General features: G+C 33.4%; 1 protein-coding gene across 2 annotated transcripts in view; it reads left to right on the forward strand.

The window, feature by feature from the left end:
- The window catches only part of LOC111145595 (polypeptide N-acetylgalactosaminyltransferase 13), a 447,585-nt gene that overhangs the window by 137,984 nt on the left and 291,579 nt on the right, over positions 1 to 18,022 (forward strand). The gene's annotated exons all lie outside the window — the stretch shown is intronic.

Here is an 18,022-nt window from a genome sequence, read left to right on the forward strand (position 1 = left end):
TGGACTATAGTGGCAGAAAATACATGAACAAGTCTGAGCAGTTGTGTGACTGGAAACAAACATGGGGACTTTGAGAGTAATGGATAGTCTGCTTTTTGATTGAAATGGTTAAACATATATACATTTATAAAAAATTGAACTGCACGCATGAGTGTATTACATTTAAATAATACATCATTAAAGTTAGTCTTGAAAAATATATCTTAACTATGAGGGCCAGTTATTAACCTTAAAATGAGTAACATATCTGCATTTCCTTCTCTTTCTTTCTCTCTTACTTGAAGATGGGCATAATGAGAATCTGCTTAATAATCTTAAGAGATATTTAACCATCCAGAGGAGAGCAATATCATTTATATGCCAGATAAGGAAGCTATATATCTAATAATTATATGGGTGTGATAAAAAAGGAAAAAAAAAAGAAATATCCACTATTAGCAAGTTTCTAGCCAGGAGGAATATGCTGACCTCCTAGAATAGTGGCTCCAGAATAAGAACCAAATACATTTGTCATTATGTATTAAATTGATTTATTTAATCTGATGCAGTAAACTTTGTTCTTTTATATTTTGTTAAAGGTCTTTGTTGAGTGAGCAAATGCAGGTAAAGTCACTATCTAAAGATACTCTATATTTGCTGCAGAAATAATTATACAATTATAGAATCATTTTGTCCAAAACAAAATATTTGGAAATGTAGATAACCTATATTTTGTCACAACCCAGAAAAATCATGGTATTAGGGAGTAATATACACTATTCTGTTAATACAATATATCTCTCGCTTGTAGGGAAAATTTAATTATTTTTAATAGATATGAATTCTCTGAATTAACATGAAGAATGATTAGTTCAGAATTAAAGAGGAAAATTTTAAATCAGTAACCATAAGATTAGGTTAAATTGATTAAGAATGGGAAAGATTACTGAGCTCTGAGACTTATTCAGTGGAATTTGATGTCTTTAAATTGACTTTAAATATATAGCATAATTTCAGCTAGATCAGAGATTGTGAACTAAGTCTTGAATTACTATGGAACAGATAATTAAAGTAACCAAATTAAAAGAAATGCTACATAAACTTTTCTGGAGAGATTTTGGACAAATGCAGATTTTGTGCAAATAGCACAAAATCTGAGCTTATGCTGCCTGGGTTTGATCAGGGCTTCACTCATTAACTGGGCAAGCATGGAATTTATTAAAGCTTTCTCTATTTTTGTGTTTCCCCTTCCATAAAATTGGGGTGATGATAAATAGTGTCCACCCCATATACTTGTTACAATGCAGATTAAATGAGTTAACGTATATAACACATTTAGAACAGTGCCTAATATATAAATACAATTTAAGTATTACATGTTTTTTGTTTGTTTACTATTTTTATTGGACATTAGCACAAGTGTTCATTGAGTTTTCCAGTGGTACTAATGTGAATGAATAACAGAAGGAAATGGAAACTGTTGGTGGGTGGAACAGAACTAGAGAATGTATATTATAAGATCTCAGAAGCACTAGAGTAGGAATTTTTTTCCCTAGTGTTCACTGGTATATGCCAAGTATTACAAATAGAGCCTGGCATATAAAAAAAAAAAAGTGCTTGTTAAATTGAATTGTCATGAACATGAAGAGACAATTCCATCATGTCCAACACTTAATAAAAGTTAAATATCTCAATTACATCTAAACAATTATAACTAAACATGTAATGCACATGAGAATAAAATTTGAAATTGTTTCATGAAATACTGTCCCAAACTTGAAAAATGAAATCTGCATGAGGTAGACAATTTGCTGCTAGGAGAAAAGGCTACAAAATGCCTTGATAAGTCATTGGCATATGACAGGACAAAGAGAAGATGGCAATAATTTACATTAGCTGAGGAAAAAACTGGGAGGAAATGGAAAAAACTCTAAGGAGAACAAGTTTTCGTTGATCAAGGAATTCCTTAGTTGTATTCTGTGAGGAGTGCATCACATTGAACCTTACCCAGTTAAACTTAACAAAGTTTGGTTTCATCTTTCTCACTTCCTTTTGCTATTCTATATGGTTAAAAGATGACCAATATGGACGGAGTTTCCTGAAATGATTATCATGAAAACTAAACTTTTAATTCTGCCTTGGACCTCCAGGTATAGCTTGTTTTAAAGTCTTAGGGATATCTTTTTATATGAACAGAATGACTTTACATAAGGTTTTCACATGCTTTGTTACAAGAGAGATGTGCACCTTCGTCAACATCTTAAGCTGAGGATTCCTGACTACTTTTCAGTGAGTGAGCAAATTATGTCAGTTTATAGGCAAGGGAATAGCAAGTCGCTACTATCACGGGATTCTATTTAGTTCGGTGTGATACTTAATATGAAGAGGAAATTTACTACATTGGTCTACCTTTTCTATTCTCCCAATAGTCTGTTTTTCCTGAGACAAATACTTTCATTCTTTAAATTGTCATAAACTATTGGTAAGATCGTGGATGATTTGCACGACTGACCTGCACACTAAACTCAGCTTTATTTTGTAAAAAGCTAATGCAAAAAGAGATACTCTGGCCCTAAGCATGTCTCTGTTCAAAACGCTTTTGTGCATTTAGGCAAAACACCTAAATTTCCAATCTTGAGATACTGTGAGTCTATAATCTGAGAATATATGCATGGGGGTGTGTTTTGATGAATGCAAATCAATATGGCCATACATGTACCTGTTGTCAGTCTTTTCACCCAACTGGTCTCTCATTGGAGAGTTTATGAAATAGGACAGTGCATAAGAAAAATGAGGTCAGAGTGAAGAAACAGAGCTGAAAGGAAACAAATTCTAAGGGGTGGTGAAATGTTTTTGCTATGCTACAATGGTAGATGAACTAACATATGATCAGTAAGCAATCTGAAAGGCCACTTCTAAAAGAACACTCATCTTATAGCTGCACTTAAAAAAAAACCTCATTTTGAAATCACTGGAGTATTTTTAACTTGATGGGCTATAAAATAAGAAAGAAAATAATTCAAATTAGTTCAGTGATGCAGAAGAGTAAATATAAAATAACTGTGAAAATAAAATAGTATAATGATAGATATTAAATTAGTTGTCCCTTCCTAGTAGCATGAATAAAGAGCTATTAACCCTAAATTGCAATGGGATTACCTATTGGATGACAAAACCCTGATATAAAGAGATTTTAAAGCTGTTTCCTAAATGACTACTACTGTTTATTCCTATAGAGAGCTGAATCTGTTAGTAAACATTGGCAGGCAACTGTGCCAGAGTAAACTGCTTTTTTCTTCTGGTTAAAATAAATTAAAAAACAATTCCTCAAAAGGTGCATAGTTACCTTGGAAATCAAGGTTGAGTCCATAATCACTATAAATAAACTTTAACCTATCATGATAGGTTTTAAGTAGTACAGGATTTAAATTATCAATGCATACAAAATGAAAATTAAACAGTTTCATATGTAGTTATGAAAAGGTGAAAATCATCAAATATGAAAGAAAAAATAGAATCAATAGATATTTTAAATATTACCACAAAAAACTGTAAAGATGTGTGTGTTTATATAATTTTTTGCATAAATATAAGCATATATATTTGTATATACATACATATACATCCTTATTATATAGTCAGGTAGAATGTTAATTAGGGATTTTTAAGAGGAAACTATAAAGAAAGAAGGAGGAAGAGGTTATTGCTTATCCTTAGCTTTAAAAGACTGTTATTTTGTATTGGTTCACTAATTTAACCCATAGCTTACCTACATGAGAAAGTACCCCCAGTATGCCTTTAACCTTATGATATAACCAAAATTCTGTTTAAAAAACAAAACAAAACAAATAAAAACAAGGTTTAGATAACAAAAGCCAGAGTATATTTGACAATATTTGATGTAGTTCTGATGAGTTTTAAGAAAGATTGTTTTCATTTAAATATGTACCTTATTGATGGGTGAGCCTCTTGATTTTTATGACAACATTTAAATTTTAGAATTATCGTATGTCTTTGGCACAGACAGTAAATGCTTATTGAATGAGTATTGATTTAGGTCTTGGGTGTTTTGAGTGGTTAAGTTTCTGGGATGTTTGGATACTTTAAAAAGGGCAAACGTATTTGTATATGGTGGATTTCTGAAATTTTAATGACATATTTACGTTATTCAGCTAGCATATTCAGTTTAACTTTTGACTTATATAAAGTCATCCTTTATTATAGCACATTATTAGTATCCTGGTTGCTCTTAATATTAACTAACAAAAAATGTCCAGAGGCAATAGAAAATTCAAAACTCAATATAAGTTCATGTTAAGCAGTAAGATTTATCACAACTGTGAATAAATAGAAAGATCGGCAGCTGGTTTATACAGACGGCCAATAAAATGTTGGAATGCCCCAAACATAAACATAAGGAGTGACGGTAGGAGGCAGGTAGTGATTAGATATGTGATGGCCGAGGTTAGCTTTTGGTTTGGGTAGAACATTGGACTTTTTTTTTCTTCCAGTAGAAATTTTCTCTGAAGAAATAATTATCAAAAAGTTATGTTTCCCCTTTTAACAAATTTACATCATTTCATTTTGATAGCCTGAAATTATTGCTGGAGCTTCTGAAGAGGATTTGATTTAAAGATCAAGTAACTATTTACGTAATAGGAAATCTGAGTCCATTACTGGACAGCCAAATTGAAGAACTGATATAATTTCATTTTTATAAGTTTACTGATGAAATATCCAGGCTTTCTTTTGGGATTATATCTGGTCATTCAGAAATGTAAACCTTACAAACCCTCATTAACCTCATGATATTTTTAATATCATAAAAACTGGCAGTATTTTAACCTGACTCAAAGGAATACATTCTGATTAATATTTAGAATAAAACAAGCAAATTATACTTTCTCATGATTCCACTCTGTGTGTAGAATTCTAAACTTTTCCAGTTTTTGTATTCTGCCCAAGCCCACTTTACCACACCACATCAGAATATACACATATATACAATACCTTAACATATTTTACTCCATGAAATGTGGCAATGTTGTTATCAGAAAAGGGAACAAAGCACACCTGCTACTTGAACCTGGTCCATGTTTTTGCCCAAGAAGTCCTGTCTATTAACTTTCTCTTTTTTTGATGTTATGCCGTTAAGGATAATCAGTAAGAAGGTCAAACCCATGCTCAGCATCAAGAGGTGAATACAGAAATGAAATAGTATGGGTATAACAGCCAACCAACCAGCAATGTCAACAAACAACTATTTTTGATGGCAAAATGTCTTGAGACAAGAAGAAATGCATGTTATGATTGATTTATTGACAGTGATTTCCAGAATATACCATATGCACCACAAGGATGCATAAGATACTCTATTGGGGTGGAAAAAGAAAATGTTTTTTATACTACTTCAAATTTTCTATTTTTTTTTGTTTGCTGTAATACCACTATTAATCATCAACAAATAATCATAATACATTACAGATATGTAGTCATATATTTTGTAATTGGTTGAAGAATATGACCCCCCAAAATGTTGACTTTTAGGAAATCATATTAGAGAGTTAAATTGAAAAGTAGAATTGAATACAGAAAAAATGATGAGTTAAGTGCTTGTTAGAGTCATTTAACTCTGAACTTTATCATGAAGTGGGGTATCCACCATAGCTCTCACATACCTTCCTAAAAATTTTTTATCAGCAGGAAAGAGATGGCATACTTCATGCAAGTAGCCAAGGAAAGTATAATACAAGAAGTATTCACACAGGAATTCACACAGCCCTCAACAGAGTTTAGTTAGTGCGAAAGGAATGGTTGGTTGTGCACTGGGCTAGTAATCAGGGATTAAGTCATCATGACTCCTAGACCTTAAATGGAAGGGGAGGAGGCAATTATACGAATTCTTAAAAAATGTCTTTTTGCAGACGGTCACCTGAAAGAGACTGTGGTCTCGGGACAGGGGAGGGCCACTACCCAAGGAAGAACCAAGAAAATAGATACCTTGACTTTATGTTTTTGCCACTCTCCAAACTCTTACTACTGATTTCTCCTATTGGCCAGATCCAGTCTGATGCCAAAGAAGTGCACAAATGTAGTCCATACAGGCCAGCCTCCTTGGGCATAGTTTGAGAAAGATTGGAGTGTGGGTCTGCAGGTACAAATTGAAAATTTTCTGCATTCTACTCTTTATTCTCAGCATCTTTTCTTTTCCAGAGAAAAAATAATGTGTCTCAATACAAGGGATACATGAATCCCATTATCTACCATAGCCTAATGAATTAATGTCAGTTTATTCCCAAATAAAACCTAAATATTCCCAAATAAAGCCTAAAATATTAGCAGACTTCAGTATTCCTTCTATAGGATAATATAGAAAAAAGATGGGGAAAGAAATTCTTAATTAACATAAAATATAGCTGCCATTGTCCCATGACTTATGTAACTTCCCATGAGACCTTAAATGACAATTACATGTCCTTTCAGCTACATCCATTCAGTGTGTATTCTAAGTTCTGTCAGTGAGTGGGCTGTAGTATTCTTTACCTGGTTTTATGATCCTGTGATATGAGCCTTTGATTGCTTCTGCCTTGATTAGATCAATTCATTATTCAGTTACCTGGCCTTTTACAGAAGTGAGGCAATCTAGAGAAACCTCTAGGTTACAGAAATAGTTCTTTTTGCTTCCATTATGTGGCAGCAGTCTGATTTCCTATTAAGTAACATCAGTCACTTCTACCATTATTGTAGTCCTTTTCTCTGCCAGTGAGTTTACTGGCTTGAGTTTATGATGGCCAGAGGGCATACTCGGTTTCCAATTTGACAGAGATTGTGTTGTCTAGTGGAAGCATTTCTTCTGTGGAAACTAGTGCACTTCTACCTATTTGCTGGAAGAAGCCAGTCTCAGTTTCTGGACATGCGCATTCTGTCTACAGGAGAGATGAATCAAGCATTGGATATTGGTGTAAGGTCTGTAACATCCATTGGAACATCATTCTAAGTCCACAAGATTGCATCCCCCAAAAGACCCTATAGCAGCCTTTAGCATATTATTCCATTCTATTAAGTCTGCTGCTTCTAGATGTTGAGACAGGTGGATTTTTTTGGGTGAGCCCATGGAGACATTTCTTTTTTTTTTTTAATTTTTATTTATTTTTTAAATTTCTTTTCAGCATTCCAGAATTCATTGTTTATGCACCACACCCAGTGCTCCATGCAGTACGTGCCCTCCACATTACCCACCACCAGGTTCACCCCACCTCCCACACCCCCTCCCCTCCAAAACCCTCAGTCAGTTCCTTAGAGTCCACAGTCTCTCAGGGTTTGTCTCCCCCTCCAATTTCCTCCAACTCCCTTCTCCTCTCCATCTTTCCATGTCCTGTGTGTTATTCCTTATTCTCCACAAATAAGCAAAACCATATGATAATTGGCTCTCTCTGCTTGATTTACTTCACTCAGCATAATCTCTTCCAGTCCCATCCATGTTTATACAAAAGTTGGACATATTTCTTTTGTTACAAATTACTTCCCCTTGTCTGAGGTAAGATTATGTCAGAATCCAAAGAAAATAAGGATTTTGCAAACCTGCAAGTTGCAGTGCTGACAGAATTGTGACCAGAGAAGACAGTTTCCAGATACGTTTCTTCCTGCAAGAAAACATTTCCCCATGGAGATAAAAGGAGTCCAATAGAATCAACCTCATACCAGTTACTCAAGAATGTGGCCTATCAATGGCTTTGTGTTGTCTTCTGCTATCGGCAAGCTGGTTGGCCATAACCGTGTCAACTATGGTGAGAAGTTCATGTTGTCAAACCTAGGCATAGTCTTTCCTTGTGTTATGCTGGCCTACTAGTATCTTTCCCATTGAGCAAACACTTGATTTAACTGAAAAGAGAGACTAACAGCTATAGGACAGATAATGTTGTACATCTTATTATTGAGAGGTCCTCTGCAGCGGAAGCCTTCTTTGGAAGATTAAATGGGACACAAATATGCGTATTTTATGCTCTTTTTAAGGGGACCACTCAGATACTTCATCAGAACTTCTTGTCAATTTTCTAGTTGGGTTCTTCTAAATTCCTCCTTACCAGGGGCCAAGCCTGTCAGCTTCTGCTCAAAGATTAGTGTAGATCCTTACCTCACGCTATCTTTCCCTTTACGCTGGGTGTGGGATAAGGGGGTGGGTGAAGTGGGTATGTTTTTGCAAACTTGAGGAATCGTGTGTGATGATATATAAATGTCAAGAGTTTATCTTTGTGTATCTTAGGAACAATGTATACTGAATGTTGGGCTGTGTAAGGGGCTTCTTCTAAAAATTGTTGGGTGCCTGGGTGACTCAGTTGGTTAAGCTTCTGACTTCGGCTCAGGTCATGATCTCAGGTCATGAGCCCTCTGCGAACCTGTACTAAACGGAGAGACTACTTCTCTCTCTCCTCCTTTCTCTGCCCTCCCCCACTCATGTGACCTCTCTCTCTCAAATAAATAAAATCCTAAAATAAAATAAATATAATGACTATTGTTCCATTTGAAATGTGCCTTTACAAAGGGCTCCCCAAAGCAGCTGACAGCCCAAATTGGTGCCTTTGTTAACATAGAATTCTTTTTTTCTTGCCTTGCCCTTTGCCTTGCCTTCCTTCTTTTCTTTTCTTTTTTTTTTTTTTTTTGGCAGTGTAGGGGAATGGGATTTCCTACTTAAAGCTCAAACTAAGGCTATTACTAGAGCCATTGCAAGATGAGGGCCTTTTAAATACTTTTAATGAGGAAGCTCATTCTTAATGTAGAAGGAAATAACTTCATATTTCAGCATTATTTTATTACCTCGGTGAACACTTGAAATGCTGGGCCAGTTGTTTCCAGGAAACATTTATGTCTGTAACATGTGCCAAACAACCTCTTAGAGTATGTAAGAATAGCACTGGCTTAATAAATGTGTAGAATCTTCTGTAAGGATGATTGTGGGGAGAAAAAAGTAAAACATTTTATGCTAATACAAGAATTTGCTTTGTCCTATAAAGAAATGAAGAATTTTGCTACTTGTCCTTGCTCAGGTGCTGTGTTTTCTTCCTTAGCTGTAAATTGTAGTGAAGCTCCTGGAAGAACTTTCCTGCTGGAAAAAACATAATTCCTGTGGGTGATCTACCTGCTTTTCATCTTACGTTCACTGAGAGGCTTTCCTTCCTTCAGGAACTCCACCCAACACCCATCTCTTTGTTTTCGTGCCCCTAGCATCTACTGCCTTTACTTTGTACCTGTCACAAGTTGTGTCTTTCTTGACTAAAGCCAGGTTTCTGGTCAACACATGGCTGAAATCACCTTATGAGGTGATGAACTGATTTAGAAAATACAGATAATGCTAAGGGAAGCATGTAAAATCTCCTCAAATGAAAGGAACCACTGCTAGCCTTCACTGGAGACATGTACATATACATCATGGAACTTAATTTTTTATAGAAATGAGCTTATTTTGGTAACATTATTCATGATCCTTTTTCTCATTTGATTATAAAATGAACATCTTCCATATCATTACATACTTTTGTGCAGGAAATTTGTAATTACTACAGAGTTTTCATTGTATCCAACACAGTTTATATTATGTACTATGTGTATATATGTATATTTACAGAGAGAGAATATACATTTATTTTTACCTGCAAATACTACTTTAATCATCGATGTAGGTGTAACTTTGGATATATATCTCTCCTTCCTTAGAATACATTTTTTAAAAAGGATTCTTGAGTCATAGTTTATAAGCTGTGTTTCATTTTCTTGTATGGAACATTATAGAAAGTGTGTAATGGGCATCCACTGTAGTACTTATGTGCATTGGCATATAATATTCATTCATTCATTTATTCATTTATTCATTCATTCATTTTGTTTCCAGCTTTATTGAGGTATAATTGACAAATAAAAATTTTATAGATTTATGATGTACAGTGTGGTTTTTGATATACATATATTTTTTGTAATGATTACAAAAACATTTAGTATGTTTTTGAAACTAATTAGCATACCTATCACCTCACATAATTTTTTTTTCTTTCTTATGGTGAGAACATTGGTGACCTACTCTCTTAGCAAATTTCAAGTATACAAAATAGTATTTTTTAAAAGTTTTTATTTAAATTCTAGTTAATAAACTAGAGATTTTTCATTTTTTAAATACCACATGGATAATTTTATGCATCTCCGAGATGCAGAAAACTTCTATTTTAACTCCTCTGTTCCTCAGTTTTTCCACAGAACTACATTGTCTGAAAATTTTCTTTTATCTTTTTCAACTTGTTCACTGACTGAATGAACAGTTTCAGGCACCGAGTTGAGGCAGAATGCATTGGTAAGTCTTCATAGACTAAAGGGGGAAAGTACATGGTGCAAACATACTTTCACTATCGGGTAGAATAGTAAAAATAACACTATCGGGTAGAATAGGTCCAAAATCCCAACAGTTTAGCAAAATAGAGTTGTTTTTCTTTTATGTAAATTATACTATATATCTATATATCTTATCAGTTAGTGGCTCTCCTCCAAGTAGTGATTCATACACCCATGTTACTATCTTTTTGTTTTGGCACTGTTTTCTTTCTATCTCTCTCTCTCTCTCTCTCTTTTTTTTTTATTTAGGTGGGGAGGGGCATAGAGAGAGAGAGAATCTTAAGGAAGCTCCACACCAAGCGTGGAGTCTGAGGCAGGGCTTGATCTCACAACCCTGAGATCATGACCTTAGCTGAAATTCAGAGTTGGGCACTTAACCAGCTGAGAACACCCAGGTGCCCCTCCGTCCCACCATTGCTGCTTTCCACATGGCTTCCAGAATTGCTGTATTGAGGGAAAGAGCATGAAGAATCACTAGGCCTGGGTTTGGCTTATATCATTTCTGTCCTCAGTTACAAAACACATTTAACTACAAGGGAGGCTGGCGCATGTTGTATGGCTGTGTATTTAGGTAGGAGAGAAAATGGGCTCAATAGTTAGACTCTCTGCCATAACATGTGAACAGGTAGTGATAATTTAATATTATAAAAGGATAATGGAGTGAAGTTAAAGAGCTATAAAATCATGGAGGAGAGAACAATTACCTTTCCTTAAAGTTGAAATTGGTGAACAGGGACTGTTTTGGTCATCAGAAATAGAAGATACTTCCTAGCCAAAGGGATATATGGAAAGTCAGAGATAATAAAATAATAATTCCTATATAGCATGATAAATATATAATTTCTTCATTAAATTTCTACCACTTTTTCAAAACAAATTTTCAGACAAATTTGTAAGAATTGATTCACAATGAAGTATATTAATTGAATCATGGTTTATAATAGGAATTTTTGAAACAATATAAATGCTTAGTGAAAACAGATTGATTAAATAAATCATAGTATAGCCAATCTATGGCATACTTTGCAGACAATAGAAAGTAGGTATGATTCATATATATATATATATATATATATATATATATGATTCCCACAATTGCTTTTTAAATGCTAAAAGTAAGCATTAATCATAATGATCATGCTAAATGAAATGATAAAATTCGGTATATATGAATGATCCTATTTTAAATACATAAGTGTGTTTCTCCAGAGATCAAAGTTAATCATCCATGCAGTCATTTCATTATTCAGTTTCTTTTTCATAGTGCCTGCCTACCCCTGCCTCTGTCTCTCCTCTTTGTCTATCTCTACCATCTTTCTTTCTTCTTTTCTTTTAAATGAGTGTATTATTTTTGTTGTAAAAATAATGTACTTTTTATTTAAAAAGAAATGAAAGTTTGGCAATTAGTGTCCCCTTCCTTCTGCATATGATCTCATTTAGCTAGCTGGTAAAAATACCACCTTATTAATACCTACCGCGAGGCCCTCCTGGGAAACAGTAGCTAATGCTATTTACAACATTTTTGCCACATAAAAATCTAGTTACTGAAAGGTAATAGACAAAAATCAGAACACCACATATGGCTAGGATAAAAAATGACAAAAAACGTTATTGCCAGATGTGTTAGATTTATAAAAGTTGTATATATTTTTCAAAGAGATAGTAAGTGAATTCATGTTTATGCATTAGATTCCTTTTGATTGTTTAATATATATTAAGCTATATGTTGTAATATCAGTACTGTAATATTTATATTTGAAGTCTGTTACTGTTTCTAACAGAAAGGGGCCTAAGTAAGTGAATATAAATTTCCTTGTTCCTAAACAAGTATTACCTTTGACAAATTCAGGGTCTTTAGATTGGCAAAAGAGCATGGTCTAGGGAATCCTGAAGGGAGACAAAATGGTCTGGATGGTGAAAGTGTGTCCCAGTGATGGTTTGATTTCCTTATCTCTGAGTGCACCACGAACACATTTATGATTGGCAAGATAAAAAGCACTGTCTTAGAGAAATTGATTTATTAGCAATGGAGTATGAATATTCAAAGATGAGAGGTTGAAAGTCAGGGTTTTAAATTTATTACAGTTGACAAATCAGAGGTGATACAAGTGAGAGAAAAGCTGTAGTGTTACCAAAAAGAACACTTTTAAAGGCAAATATATAGAAATTAACAATTGAGTAAATTTGAGAATGGAAATACAATTTGAAGTAACTTCCTGGAGGGCATGGCACCTGGAATACCATTAGGTTTTGGTTCAAAATAATGCTTTTACCAACATATATTATATATTATTGTGCTCCTTAACTGAATAAAGTTATTACTTTAAAATCAACTTAATGGGCACCTGGGTGGCTTAATCAGTTAAGTGTCCAGCTCTTGATTTTGTCTCAGGTCATGATCGCGGGCTCCTGGGATTGAACTCAGCGATGGGCTCTACGCTTAGCATGGAGTCTGCTTGGGATTCTCAATTTCCCTCTTTCTCTGCTCTTCCCCCATTTATGCTCTTTCTCTGTCTCTCTCTGAAATAAATAAATTTTTTAAAAAGTATGTGTATATATATGAAATAAAAGAAAATAAACTTGAAATTTTCTTACTCAGTTTTTTTTTCTACATATAGATTGTCTTATCTCTCTTTTTTCAAATAAATAATGCTCATTCCTCTTGGGACATTTCTGCAATTGAAAAAAAATGATCATAATGCAACCTACATAACCAATAATGAAATTAATACATAGTGTTCCTTTGGTAGATTAATTGGTTGGTTGGCTTGTAGTTATATTTTTATATTTTGGTAGTTATCCTTTTAATCAGTAGAAATTCTAAGATTAAAGTGAAATCTCCTTAAAATCTTTGCAGTATGTACTGTGTTAAAAAATGAAATAAATATGTATATACATACACACATATATATAATGATTCTGCTTTCATATTTCTACAAGCTTTACAATGTCATTTTGAGTGAAGTTACTATTTTTTGATGATTTCATCATATAATTCGAAAGAAAATAACAGAGCACAGCATATGATTTTTGCAGTTCAAACTAGCTTTTGAATTGGGACATTTCCATTCCTGTTCAAATTAATAATAATTGAATCATAATATAGATTTTGTTGCCTTTTGTATTACATTTGCCTTTTGTATTACATTTGTTGCCTTTTGTATTTACATTTGTATTAGAGGAGAAAAGATGAATCAATACTTCAATGATTTTTTTTTTTTTAAAGTTTGGCTGTGGGGGAACATATTGTTTGGATGTAGGAGGTTTTTTTTTTTTTTTTTTTTTTTTTTTTCTTTTCCCCTTTTTTTTTTTTTTTTTTTTTTTCCTTTTCTTTTTTCCTTCTCTTTCTTTCTTTCTTTTTTTTTTTTTGTTTGTTTGTTTTTAGCTATGTAGAGGGGAGAAATCAATAGGTTAGAAAAAAAAATAGTTACTTTTAAACAAAATGCAAATCAGAGATAAGCCACATATCCAATCATTTAATCGTTCCCATTTCCTATTTATATAACTGAAGAAAAAAATACATTGTAGTGAGTATTTTCTAATAAGATGAATTCTTCCAGAAAAGACCCAGAAAAAGAAAAAAGTAGTTCTATGGTGTAATTACCTAGCGTTCTTTTCCATTTTTGCTTGAACAAGGTGAAAACACCAATAGGTCTGCTCATGCAAAAGAAAAAAAATTTATAAAATGTCAAATATACATTCGTTAACGGCTATTATAGAAAAAAAATATTTAACTTTAGGAACGAGAACTTAACCTGATAGACATTAAATTTTTATCTATTCTCCACTAAGAAAATGAGAATAATTAAGAATGATAACAGGTGCTTGCTAACTGGTTCTAAGTGTAAGGATACTGTTTATGGCAATTTTGTTTTTATTGATGATAATTCTATAACATGATCACATTTATTGTTACTAACACTGACATGTCATCCTCAGAATGCTAAGCAAAGCGAATGGCTGCATCTTTGAACATATTGCAGAAACCAAATACTTTTGTGTGCAACTTGATCTTCATGCCCTAAGATGTAGCTGAGTGCCCTGTCTTTTCCACATAGAATAAAATGTTAACCCTGTCTGGTTCCTAGATGTTGACTCTGGTGCATTTTTCTGGAATGTGATATGCTTTTGTTGGAGTATACAGAGGGACTTTTGAAAAAACTGTAAATGGTGAATTGCTTTCTTAATTTCTAAAAATTCTTAACCTCCAATTCTTCAATCACTTTATTTTCTGAAGAATTTTTAAAAATTTTATTGAAGTAAATCATTTTGAACAGCTGTTCTTTTAATGCTGTTTTCTTAGTTTTTCCCTTGAGCTCTCTGCTCTCTTTTAAATGTATGTATGTATGTATGTGTATATGTATTTATTTTTATCATGTTACTTAAAAAAAAAATCTTTCTTCCCTCTTCCCATAACTGCCATCATTTTTACAAGAAAAAGTCAACTTTAAATGGTATATTCCCATTCTTCTCTTGTCAGTTATCCTGCCAAGTCCTGTGACCTTGGCTGATGGTTGAATGGAATGATGGGAATGTGCTGGTAGCATGGCACCTGGTTGTATTCAACACAGAAAGGAATTCCAAAGGCATTAAGGATATAAACAAAACAAGGAGTTTAGATATATATGACAATAGAGAAAATGAACAAGTTCTAACTGAAAAAAGGAAAAAAAAAAAACACTTTCTTGAGAATGTTAAATGCCGTTTCTCCAATTTCCCCAAACCAGAAAGGATAGGTATATAGTTATAAAGCAATAGCTGATGACAACAATGTTATTTAAATATATACATTTTATTACCAAAACAGTGAATTGTTGAAAAAATGAAAATTGAAACAGCACTAAGATGTGATTATTTTGCCTATCATATTGGGGGGAAAAGATGATACTACGCAATACTGGCAAGAATATGGAGAAAGTAGTGTTGGTTTTCTGCAATAGGGAGTGCTAATTGGTTCAACTTTTTGAAAATCCATGTTTAAGTTCAAATATTGCATAACCTTTGGCTCAGCACTTTTGTGTTGATAAATGTACCATGCATGCACTAACATAAAAATTTATTTACAAAAGTATTTTCTGAGGGAATGTTGAGCTTTAGTTCTAGAATCATACAGACCTGAGTTGTAATCACTGCTTCATCACTTTCGAAGTATATGAGCTTGGGCAAGTTACATACCATGTTTAGATGTTTAGATACCACTATACTTTGATAATTAAATGAAATTGTGTCTATAAAGTGTGTAACAAAGTATTTGGCACCTTGTAAATACTTTATTACTCTTTGTAGTGAAGATTACATTGTTATAAATATTATGCAGCGTGGTTTAGTATAGCAAAGATCTGAAAACAACCCCATTATCCATCAACTAGGATATCAGCTAAATAAACTTAGGTTCATTGACTAGAATACAACAGAGTCACTAAAAAGAGTAAGATCAATCTACATGGAAGTAGAGGCAAGAAATACTTTAAAAAAAACCAAGTTTTAGTATTAATGGTATTACTCCATGTGTATGAAAAGACAGAGTAATATATTTTTACTAGTATATATAAACAGAGAGAGGAAGGAAAAGAATATTAACCAATATATAACCAATATATTAACCAATATATTAATAGCGATTCTCTCTGGGAAGTAGAATAATGAGCCACTTTTATTTTTTCTGAGTTTTTTGAAATATTTTATGTTTTTTAAAATCATTCTTTATGTATCCAGAAGTCAAAAAAATTTTATCACAAAAAATTAATTCTATTTTTCTGGCATTATCTATCTATACATATGTATGCTGGTTCCAGACCAGAATATATAATCTAGCCCTATCTATATCCATAAACGTAGATTACATATTCTGGTCTATAACCTTAATGCCCCAGAAATAGGATATACGTACACACACATAAAGTATCAGTGATAATTAAGTATCATGTAGCCTGATATGTATTTTACTTGAAAATGAGAGGGAACTACAGAGATTCATTTTTAAGCCTTTTTATGGAATCAATACTTAAAAAAGAAACCCTAGAAATGGAAGGAAACTTAGTATTTATCCAAGTCCAGCATCTCACCAGGAGCACAAAGTCAGTGAAAGCCAACTCCATCAACTTCATCTGATTTGGGGGATAATAAACATATTAACTCCCAAAGTAAAATATTGCTGTTAGAATTTTATTTCTTTAAATTGACTAAAATGTGCTTTTTCATAAAATTTCTGCCATCATTTCTATTTTTGCTTCATGAAGTGAATGAGGCTCTTTATAAACTCTTTAGATGACCGCTTTTTAAATAATTTGGGGTTGGATACATACAATTTTTTCATTTAAAATTTTCCCAATTCTTAGTATTTTTCTGTATATCAGAGGATTTCTGGGCTTGTTATCTTCTTCTCATATCTCATACTCATATCTGAAGGTCCTTAGAGATGCTTATTCTCTTTTATAGTCTGGCTCATGCCATTCCAAAAAGAATAATCAACTGAATGATCCCATTATTTATTAGTATTAGTAATATCAGGCTAGATGTTCTCTAACTATAAATATCAAGGCAGACAAAAGTTTTCTTATTATGTTCTAGTTTCGAACCTATTCTATTATTTTGGAATTTGTATTCTTATGAAATATTTCACAAATTATTTTCACAGTCTTTATATACTTTATAAATTTTACAATTTTTAAGGTAATCTGGCTCCAAATATTTGCCCCTATGTGGGAAGCTAATTTCAGTAAGATTAATGTGTTGGGGAATAAAATAGCAACACATTGAAAGAGTCAAGACCAGACAACATCCTTTCATTTTAACTTAATTTAGCATCATTATGAAGAGTAAATTAAGGATCCATTAGGATTGACTTTAATTTTTTTTTTCTCCAAAGATTTTATTTATTCGATAGAGATCACAAGTAGGCAGAAAGGTAGGCAGAGAGAGAGAAAGGAGGAAGCAGGCTCCCTGCTGAGCAGAGAGCCCAATGTGGGGCTCCATCCCAGGACCTGGAGATCATGACCTGAGCCGAAGGCAGAGGCTTAACCCACTGAGCCACCCAGGCGCCACCTTGACTGGAATTTTAAAAAAATAATATATTAACATTCACATTCACATATGTGCACGCGCGCACATACACACACACACACACACACACACACACACACACACACATTGAAAGGTATTTTGGAGCAAGAGGGGATATTAGTGTAGTGATAACTTGCAGGGAAATGACCTGTATATGGAATCCTGAGTTTTCTTAATAAATAGTCAAGTCCGGAATATTGTTGAGAGGTTCCAGTAATGGAGCATATAGTGTCCAAATCCAACTTGACATTTGAAATTCTATTTCACCACTGTGAAAGTTCTTCTATTTTTTTTTAAAAAGCTTTGACAGAGGAATCAAATTGCAGTTGAGATGGGTTATCAACCTTGCTTTCTTTTATAAAGGTGCACTGGGAGTAGGTATGTGAAATATCAAAACATTTAATTGAATGAAAACAAATTTATCTTGGTATATTCTCAAAAGTTCTCTTCGATTTTGCACAATTTTGTCTGCCTAAGTGTTCAAGTTCATCCCTTCTCTAATTTATATTAAAAATATGACAGGGGACGCCTGGGTGGCTCAGTTGGTTAAGCAGCTGCCTTCAGCTCAGGTCATGATCCCAGCGTCCTGGGATCGAGTCCCACA

The sequence above is a fragment of the Enhydra lutris genome, unplaced genomic scaffold, assembly GCF_002288905.1.
Source record: "Enhydra lutris kenyoni isolate GAN:26980312 unplaced genomic scaffold, ASM228890v2 scaffoldscaffold1, whole genome shotgun sequence".
In the NCBI taxonomy this organism is placed as follows: Eukaryota; Metazoa; Chordata; class Mammalia; order Carnivora; family Mustelidae; genus Enhydra; species Enhydra lutris.